The following is a 10,905-nucleotide window of genomic DNA, read 5'->3' on the forward strand; positions in this document are numbered from 1 at the left end:
ATTTTCAATTCTCAGGAAATGGTCATTATAGCAGATCCTAAATATTGTACTGAGTCCTGTAATTCTAAACCAATTCTTGTAAAAACCATTAGAGGCCAGACGTCCTTCGCAGAGTTTCCATGGTCTCCTATTTCAACAGTACTTGAACGGAACCCGGCGCTCGCTCGCTAACAACAAAGAAATTCTCCCAACCAGCCACTCCCAGTCTGCCTTCCACCACCTCCTCACAGCAGCGCCCTCAGATGCCCCAAGGCCCCCGCCGCAGCTCCAGCGCCTCGCAACCGCCGCCGCCTCGCCTCAACCGTCGCCATGACAACCGCGTCCCACTCGCAGGTGCGCCAGAACTGCAATCAGGACTCGGAGGCCGCCTGGAGCTCTACGCCTCCTACGTCTACCTGTTCATGTCTTACTGCTTCAACCGCGATGATGTGGCTCTGAAGAATTTTGCCAAATATTTTCTTCACCAATCTCACGAGGAGAGGGAACATGCTGAGAAACTCACGAAGCTGTAGAACCAACGAAGTGGCCGAATCTTTCTTCAGGATATCAAGAAACCAGACCGTGATGATTGGGAGAGCGGGCTGAATGCAATGGAGTGTGCGTTACACTTGGAAAAAAGCGTGAATCAGTCACTACTGGAACTGCGCTGGCTGGCCACTGACAAGAACGGCCCCCATTTGTGTGACTTTACTGAGACTCATTACCTAAATGAGCAGGTGAAATCCGTCAAAGAATTGGGTGACTACATAATCAACTTGCGCAAGATGGGAGCCCCGGAATCTGGCCTGCCAGAGTATCTCTTTGGAAGACAGTGATGGAGAGAGCTAAACTTTAGCCTGCTGCCCCATAGCCGCAGGGGTGACTTCCGTGGTCACCAAGACAGCCCATGCATGTTGGCTTTACCTTTACCTTTTCTATAAATTGTACCAAAACATCCACTTCAGTTCTTCCATTTGGACCATTCCTTCGAAATAATTTGGTACCCAAAAAAAGGAAAAAATAAAAACCATTCGAAGCCTAATATTAATTATTTAAATACATGACATACCAATACCAGATAAAAAGGAAATGGATCCTACAACTGAGCATCTAAATAGGATTTGTTTGGTTAAGGGCCCTTCAGCACTAAGGGCCAAAGTTACAGACAAGATAACGTCCTTTCAAAGCAAAGAAGGGAAACTTCATCAGCCTGAGACCAGAAGAACTAGATGGTGCTCGGCTACCACCAATGACCACTCTGACAGGGAACACAACACAGAGTCCCTGACAGAGCAGGAGAAAAGTGGGGTGCAAAACTCAAATTCTAGTAAAAAGACCAGACTTAACGGTCTGATTGAGACTGGAGGATCCCCAGAAGGCATGGCCCCCAGACTCTCTGTTAACCCAGGACTAAAACCATTCCCGAAGCCAACTCTTCAGACAAAGATTAGACTGGACTATAAGACATGAAATGAAACTCGTGAGGTGTGTGCTTCTTAGTTCAAGTAGATACATGAGACTAAATGGGCAGCTCCTGTCTGGAGGCGAGATGAGATGGCAGAAAGGGATAGGAGCTGGTTGAATGGACATGGGAAATCCAGGGTGGGAAGGAGGAGTGTGCTGTCACATTATAGGGATAGCAACTAGGATCACATAACAATGTGTGTATAAATTTTTGTATGAGAAACTAACTTGAACTGTAACCTTTCACTTAAAGCACAATAAAAAAATAATAATAAAGCAAAGAAGGGCTTAATGTTAGAGTCTATAGAAGAAAATAAGGAACCCTGGTGGTGCAGTGGTTAAGCACTTGGCTGCTAACTGAAAGATCAAGGGATAGAACCCACTAGCCTCTCTGTGGGAGAAAGATGTAGCAATCTCCTTCCATAAAGATTACAACTTTGGAAACCCTGTAGGGCAGTTCTACCCTGTCCTATAGGATTGCTATGAGTCAGAATCGACTCAACAGCAACAGGAGTTTTTTTAATAGAAGAAAATTAGCTTGATACCACAATTAAGACTGTATCCCAAGTGGGGCTGTGTAACCATCTAAATTTTTAGGTATTTTATCAATTTTAGTGTTATTAAGCTAGCAATTAAATAAGTATCTTTAAGAGAAAATAAACCTCAGCAAACAGTGCTTGTATTATGAAAATAGTAACCATTTTTTCCACATATTGATTAAACCTTCACCAGTCCCATTTTATATCGTTAGTCTGACATTGACAAAACAGCAGTGTCCTTGAGTGAGTTTAGCTATGTCATAATCCCAGTTGTTAGGATCCCTGAGTTTAATAGAAGCATCATTCCAAAAAGGAAAAGCACAGAGCCCATTTGAATGAATATATTGTATAGTAATTACCATTCCTTGTAATGTCAAGATAACAACAAAGAAATTCTAGTTCGGAAACTAAGTGTAGTCTTAGCGTATACTCAACAATCACTTTGATTTGTTTGCTTAGCCACATGATAAGTTAAAGAAACACAAGCATTTAGTTCTGAAGAAAAATAAGTAGGTATACACACAACAAGAAAAACGGCAAAAAATAACATTTCTGAACAATATTATCTATTTTCGTTAGTCCCAATTTTAAATCACTCTGCAAAAGTGACCTGAACCTGTGAAAGATATCTTCTTGCCTATGTCGTTAGAGATTCACAGTCATGATTTCCAATAGTGGAACTCCAAGAAGATTAATAAATAAATGGCAAAGGCATTTCAGTGATAATGTCATAAAGAGTTCATTTACAATATAGGACAAGAAGTAACATCTTAGGCTCTGCAGGTCCTGTCAGCAATCTTCGATATTTTTAATTTAAGTAATCTATTTACTCTTTCATTTTATTAGACAATTGAGGCAGCTATAATGTCCTATACCTTTGACTAGTTATTTCAGTTACTTGCTCTGTAAAGAGGAGTACCTTAGTCATTTGCTGTATGAAGAGGAATTACCAAAATGGGAAATTATGTTTTAATAATCTTTTTGTTACTATGATGATATCCGCCTTTTGTCAAAGAAAAACTTTTATCCAGATAATAAACAACACATAGGAAAATCTTACGGCTGCGAAAAGCTGAATAAAATCCATCTAAAGGTGCTCTAATGGACAATTTGATGATGGCGGTTGACCAGTGTCAACTAGTTAGTTGATGAGGATTTAAATGAACATCTTCTATATTTTATCGGCAGCACATACAACTAAATTCTGATTTAAAGCTGCCTCTATTTTATTATAACAATAGTCTTGGAAGTAATTCATTCATTTATGATCTATTTTTAATACTTTCACCATTTGAAATAAAAAAACTTTCCTCTGTTCTCATAATTGGTTCTTTGTATAAATATTAGCACTTTTCCCAGAAGTTATTTGATAAACCATAGCCAAAACAGGACTGAGTCAAGGCAGGAGTTGATAAAAGTGTGGCAGGGTTTAAAACATTATATGTTTTCAAAATAATATGAGATAGAGAAAGCAATACTAACTCATAAAGGGTTAAATGGTTCAAACTTGGCAGAGGTCCCTCATATCTAGGGTCCAAGGTCAGTGGCAGTGGACAAAATCTCAGTTCCTTCTCTGCCTTCTCTTAGTGAATGAGCAGAAATTTAAGATTTATATGTGAATTTGTCACCTTAGTTCCACAAAAGGGCCAGTGTGACATCAAAGAGTAGTATGTTATGTCTTTCTGCAGGGTTAGAGAGCAGCCAAATGACGCATCTTTTCTTCAAGGTTATAGATTAGGGAGGTTGTTTAGATTTATGTTATGTTTTCTTGTGTCACAGCATGCCAGATCAAAGGGAACTTAAAGGCTGTTTATGTTTTTACATACTTCACATGCTTTTATTTCTCTATGTCTAAGTTCAGAAATTTCCTACATAACTTTCTTATGACTTACAGGTTTCTAATGACTTACAGTTAATGTTAGGGAGCCTCACAAAAGTAGACATATTTCTATTTCTTATTTCATATTATGAGTGATTTTACATACATATTTTGAAAGCATAATAGTGACTTATAATCTTATGGGATTTGGGAGCATTATAGAAACATATAGAAAAATATGCTTTAAGCAAATTCTCTACAGGTACACCTGAGATAACATAATTAAAAGTGCCAAATTTATCCTTGGAAAAAATTCCGCAAAGAGGCTCATGACTAATATGCATTACAAAAGCATGGCTTTTTCCAGGCATTTGGTTTGTGGATTCAATAACAATGCCAAGGAATTGATGGTATCTGGGTAATGGTTGGGAATTTCTTCTCTTTGGTTCTTGATTCTGATTGTATTCTTGAATAGTTAACTTGTTGCATTTGATATTTGTGCCCAAGTAAAACTCTTTGACTCTCAAAGGTTCTACATCCATGGTAATAAGTGATGGTTGGATTTCATCGTAACATAGCAACAAAAATCTCTCAAACTACTGCTTGGCCTATAAGGAAGAGCCACATAAGTGTTGCTGTTAGTAGGCCTTTCTTCCTAGTCTGTCTTAATCTGGAAGCTCCACTGAAGCCTGTCCAGCATGGGTGACCCTGTTGGTATTTAAAATACCAGTGGCATAGCTTCCAGCATCATAGCAGCACACAAGCCTCCACAGTACAACAAGCTGACAGAGGGTGGTGGACATAAGTGTTAGTTCAGTACACATGAACGTTCAGTCTCTGGATCATAACCCTATGCTGTTGGTGAGAAGTGTGCATTTGATCATTCCACAGCCATGGTGATGCAATGGTTAAGCGCTTGGCTGCTGTCTTTGAGTGGGTTCGCTAGAAAAGCAAAACCTGTTAAGTGTGTGTGTATATATATATATACATACACGTATATACATGGAGCCCTGGTGGTGCAGTGGTTAAGTATTCAGCTGCTAACCAAAATGTTGGCAGTTCAAATCCACCAGCTGCTCCTTGGAAACCTTCTGGGGCAGTTCTACTCTGTCCTTTAGGGTCACTATGAGTCGGAATCAACTCGACGGCAATGGGTTTTTTTTTTGTTTGTTTGTTTTATATAAATATACATAGATTTATCACAAGGAAATGGCTCATGCAGTTGTGGAGGCTGACAAATCCCAAATTGGTGGGTCAGATGTCAGGATAGAGGCTTCTATTGACTCACGTGATTGCAGGGGATGACAGACCCAAAATTGTCAGGTCAGGCAGAAGGTTGCATGCTGATAAGGTTGCAGGAGCTGGCAAATCCCAAGATCTGCAGGTCAGGCAGCACGCTGCTGGCTCACTTCCCAAGAAGCAGAGATAAGAGGATGATGAGTCAGACGCAGGATCCAGGGCAAGCGAGCTTTGCCACAACATTCGTATACATATTGGATGCAGGCCACACCCCTGAGGAAACTCCTTTTTCAACTGATTGGCTGCTCACACCAGATCACAAATTGGGGGATGACTACATCAGATAACAAAATGGAGGATGATTACATCATTACATAATGGTCAAATTACGTTATTACATAACTGACAAACTACATCATTACATAACTACCAAACCACTGAGAATCATGGCCCAGCCAAATTGACACACAACTGTAACCATCACAGTCTACCCCTACACATCTCCTTAAACCATACATAATCTCTAAATAAAGACGGTTATGAAGTCATACTTGCGCTTAATATGATACAACTAACACATGTACAACCGAAAACACACTAGCCCCATTTACATCTTATGTTTTATAATAAGTAATGGAATAAGGGAGGGAAGAAAACAAAAATATTTTATATATATTTATGTATATATAAACCCAAACCCACTGCTGTCGAGTTGACTCCAACTCATAGCGACGCTATAGGACAGAGTAGAACTGCCCCATAGAGTTTCCAAGGAGTGACTGGTGGATTCAAACTGCCGACCTTTGGGTTAGCAGTGTTGTCGTTGTTCTTATGTGCCATCGAGTCAGTTCCAACTCATAGCAACCCTATGCACAACAGAACGCAACACTGTCTGGTCCTGCACAATCCTCACAATTGTTGTTATGCTTGAGCCCATTGTTGCAGCCACTGTGTCAAGCCATCTCCTTGAGGGTCTTCCTTCTTCTCGCTGACCCTGTACTTTACCAAGCATGATGTCCTTGATTTTCCAACTGCAGTTTGAACTACAAACAATAGTTTCCAACTCTCGAATTCCAATCACCAGTAATTATGAATGCATCTTGATTGCATATTTGATCAATTTCAGACTGCAGAAGTTGATAAAAATCTTCAATTTCTTCATCTTTGGCCTTAGTGGTTGGTGCATAAATTTGAATAATAGTCATATTAAGTTTGAATTATCATTGACAGCATTTTACTTCAGGATAGATCTTGAAATGTTCTTTTTGACAGTGAATGCAACACCATTCCTCTTCAATTTATCATTCCTGGCATAGTAGACCATATAATTGTCTGATTCAAAATGGCCAATACCAGTCCATTTCAGCTCACTAATGCCTAGAATGTTGATGTTTATGCACTCCATTTCATTTTTTATTTCCAATTTTCCTAGATTCATACTTTGTGCATTCCACTTTTCAATTATTAATGGATGTTTACAGCTGTTTCTTCTCATGTTGAATAGTGCCACAGCAGCAAATGAAGGTACTGAAAGTTTGACTCCATCCATGTCATTAAAGTTGACTCTACTTTGAGGAGGCAGCTCTTTCCCAGTTGTATTTTGAGTGCCTTCCAACCTGAAGGGCTCATCTTCCAGTACTACATCAGACAATGTTCCGCTGCCATTCACAAGGTTTTCAATGGCTAATTTTTTTTTCAGAAATAGACGGCTAGGTCCTTCTTCCTAGTCTGTCATAGTCTGAAAGCTCAGCTGAAACTTGTCCACCATGGGTGACCCTGCTGGTATTTGAAATACCGGAGGCATAGCTTCCAACATCACAGCAACAGGAAAGTCACCACAGTATGACAAACTGACAAACACGTGGGGATATACACACACACACATATATACACATATATATGTGCACACATACATGTATAACAAAACAAGGAAGCAATACTAAAAACAATCACAATCCTCATTTTTGCAACTAGTCATGTGGTTGTAGCTGGTATTTAGAACTACCTTCTTCCATCACGCATTCTGTTTTCCCTTTGCCTTCAGCAAGCAACTCAGCTAGTCATGGTTCTTTGCCTGGTGGAGTGACCCAAATCTTCATTCCTGAAGGGTCTGGACCATTATTAGTCATGTCGGAATAGGGTTACTGTAGTTTTCCATTGACTTTAATCACAGGTCATGGTAGTACTAAGAGATGTCCTAAGGGATCTCCTGTATTCCAGAATACTTTTCTTTACTTTCATTATGTAATATCAATCCAATTTCCCTTTGGTAACCAGGATCAATCACACCAGCCAATACATGAACTCCCTTTTTTGCCTGTTGATCCAGAGGCATGAGGAGCCCAAAGTGGCCAGGTGCCATTCTTAACTTGTAGTTCAATGGAATCAGTATTGTGTCTCATGGTGGGAGCATTCCTCCCTTTGGAACTAAGACCTCTAGACCCACAGAGCATAGGGTCACTTCGAGAGAAAGCAAAAATTTTTTGCGTAGGTCACTAAGGGTAATAGTGAGTGGTGACACTCTCATTCCCACACCTTGATTCCTGGACCAGTGAATCCTGGCTGTGGGAGAAACAGCACCATATATTGGACACAGGATTAGAGCATATACAGCCTCTTGGAGAACACTGCCCAACCTTACAAGGTATTGCTACCTAGATGGCACTGTAATTGTGTCTTTAGAAGCCCATGCCATCATTCTATCAATCAAATTGTTTCAGGATGATGGGGAACACGGTAAGACCAGTGAATTCCATGAGCATGGGCCCATTGCTCATTTCATTTGCTGTGAAGTGAGTCCCTTGATCTGCAACAATGGTGTATGGAATACCATGACAGTAGATAAGGCATTCTGTGAGTCCAGGATGGTAACTTTGGCAGAAACATTGTGTGCAGAGAAGACAAATCTGTATCCAGAGTACGTGTCTATCCCAGTAAGAACAAAATGCTGCCCTTTCTATGATGGTAGTGGTCCAATGCAATCAACCTGACACCACATTGCTGGCTGATTGTCCCTAGGAATGGGTGCCATATCGGGAACTCAGTGTTGGTCTCCGCTGCTGGCAGGTTGGGTACTTAGCAGTGGGTTTAGCCAAGCCGGCCTTGGTGAACAGAAGTCCATGTTGCTAAGTCCATGCATAACCTCCACCCCTGCCATCACGGCCACTTTGTTCATGACCCCTTGGGCAATGACAGGAGTGGCTGGGGAAAGAGGACAACAGGTTTCCACAAAACACATCATCCTATATATTTGTTAAATTCTTCCTCTGCCGAGGTGACCCTTTGGTGAGCATTCACATGAGACACAAATATCTTCACTTCTTTAGCTCATTCAGAGAGGTCTATCCACATACCTCTTCCCTATACCCCCTTGTCAACAATTTTCCAATCATATTCCTTCCTATTCCCCCACCATCCAGCCAAACCATTGGCAACAGCCATGAATCAGTATACATTCACACATCTGAACATTTCTTCTTCCAAGCAAAGTAAACAACCAGATACACTGCTCAAAGTTCTGCCCATTGGGAGGACTTTTTTTCACCACTGTCCTTCAGGGAGGTCCCAGAAAGGGGCTGTAGTGCTGCCCCTGTCCACTTTCTAGTGGTGCCCGCATATCACACAAAACCATTTGTAAACCAGGCATGAGTTTTCTCTTCCTCAGTCAACTGATCATAAGGAACTCTCCATGAGGCCATAGGTGCAGACTGAGAGAGGGAAGGTAGTGTGACAGGAGTGGAGACCATGGGCATTTGGGCCACTTCCTCATGTAACTTGTGCCTTCAGGTCCTGCTCGGGCCTGATCTCGTGTATACCGCTTCCATTTAATAATGGAGTGCTGCTGTGCACGTCCGACTTCATGACTGTGGGTCAGACAACACCCAGTTCATGATGGACAGCTCAGGCCGCATAGTCACTTGGTGGCGCATGGATAAGCGTTCAGTCTCAACTAAGGCCCAGTAACCAGCCAAATGTTGTAGTTATCCAAAAGGAGAGTAGTTATTTGCAGAGGATGGCAGGGCTTTACACCCAAATCCTAAGGGTCTGCACTGTGATTCACTAATAGGTGCCTGACAAAGACTCTAAACAGAATGTCTATCTGCCACTGATGCTTCAAGCACCATTGGATCAGCCGAATTATATGGCCCAAGTGGCAGAGTGGCTTGCATGGCAGCCCAAACTTGATGCAGAGCTTTCTCTTGTTCTCGGCCCCACTCAAAACTAGCAGTTTTTTGAATCATTTTATAAACAGGCCAGAGTAGCGCACCCAAATAAGGGCTATGTTGCCTCCAAAATCCAAAGAGGCCCACCAGTCATGGGCCTCCTTTGTAGTTGTGAGAGGGGCCAGTTGCAACAACTTATCCTTCACTTTAGAAGGAATATCTCGACATGCTCCACAACACTGGACTCCTAGAAATCTCACTGAGGTGGAAGGCACCTGAATTTTTGTCGGTTGAATTTCCCACCCTCTAGCACACAAATGAAAACCCTGGTTGCGCAGTACTTAAGAGCTACAGCTGCTAACCAAAAGGTCAGCAATTCAAAATGATTTACCAGTAAGTCTAGAGTCACTGATACTTCTTCTTTACTAGGTCCATCAGCATAAATGTCATCAATGTCATGGACAATGTGATGTCTTGTGGAAGGAAAGGCAATCAAGTTCCCTGTTAACTGGACTATGACATAGGGCTGGAGAGTTGATATACCTCTGAGGTAGGACAGTGAAGGTGTATTGCTGACCTTGCCAGCTGAAGACAAATTGCTTCAGGTGTTCCTTCAAAACCAGAATTGAGAAAAAGGCATTGGCCATATTAATAGCTACATACCAGATACCATGAAATGTATTAATTTGCTAAGCAATGAAACCACATATGGAACAGCAGCTGCATTTGGAGTCACCACCTGGTTAAGTTTACAATCATGCACTGTCATTCTCCAAGATCCATCTGTTTTTTTAGACAGGACAAATAGGTGAGTTGAATGGGTATGTGGTGGAAATAACCACCCCTGCATCCTTCAAGTCCTTGATGGTGGCAGTAATCCCTGAAATGCCTCCAGGAATGCAATATTGCTTTTGGTTTACTGTTTTCCTAGGTATGGGAAGTTTTAATGGCTTCACTTGTATTTTCCCACCATAATAGCCTTACTCCACATGTCAGGGATCCAGTGTGTGTATTCTGCCAGTATTGAGTATCTCTACTCCAAATATGCATTCTGGCATTGGGGAAATCACTACAGGATGGGTTCAGGGACCCATTGGACCCACTGTGAGATGAACCTGAGCTAAGGCTCCATTAATATCCTGACCATCATACACTCCCACTCTGACTGGTGGGCCACTGTGAAATTTTGGGTCTCCTGGAATTAGTGTCGGTTCAGAGTAAGTGTCCAGTAATCCCTGAAAAGTCCGATTATTTCCTTTTCCCCAGTAGACAGTCACTCTTGTAAAAGACTATAGATCCCTTTGGGGAAGGCTGGGAAAAAGATTAACAGTATAAATTTTTGGTAATGCAATGGGGACCTTTCTCAAGGGGACCCAGCCTCCCCTTCATTCATGGGGTTGTAGGTCTGTAAATTAGCTCAAGTCTGGGAATTGACTGAGGGGCCGTGACTCTCTATTCTGGTGATTTAAGTTAGACTGCCATTAGCTTGACCTAGAATTTTTCTCCTTGTACAGCTCAAGTAAACTTTTAGTAGATTTCCCATCTATTTCATTCCTAGGGACACCATGAGTAAGTTGCCAATGTCATAAGTCCATACAAGTCAGACTATTCTGATTACTGCTTTGACTCTGCTGTCCATCATGGTAACTACACCCACCTCGTCTTTGTCTTTGTAAGTCTAGTTATAGATCTAGAAGCAAAA

At 41.5% G+C, this 10,905-nt stretch overlaps 1 pseudogene; it reads left to right on the forward strand.

Annotated features, from left to right (window-relative positions):
- The first annotated feature begins 294 nt into the window (after window positions 1-294).
- LOC101343882 (ferritin heavy chain pseudogene) lies at window positions 295-8,532 on the forward strand (annotated as a pseudogene).
- The last annotated feature ends 2,373 nt before the right edge of the window (window positions 8,533-10,905 follow it).

The sequence above is a fragment of the Trichechus manatus genome, unplaced genomic scaffold, assembly GCF_000243295.1.
Source record: "Trichechus manatus latirostris isolate Lorelei unplaced genomic scaffold, TriManLat1.0 scaffold00083, whole genome shotgun sequence".
Taxonomy (NCBI): Eukaryota; Metazoa; Chordata; class Mammalia; order Sirenia; family Trichechidae; genus Trichechus; species Trichechus manatus.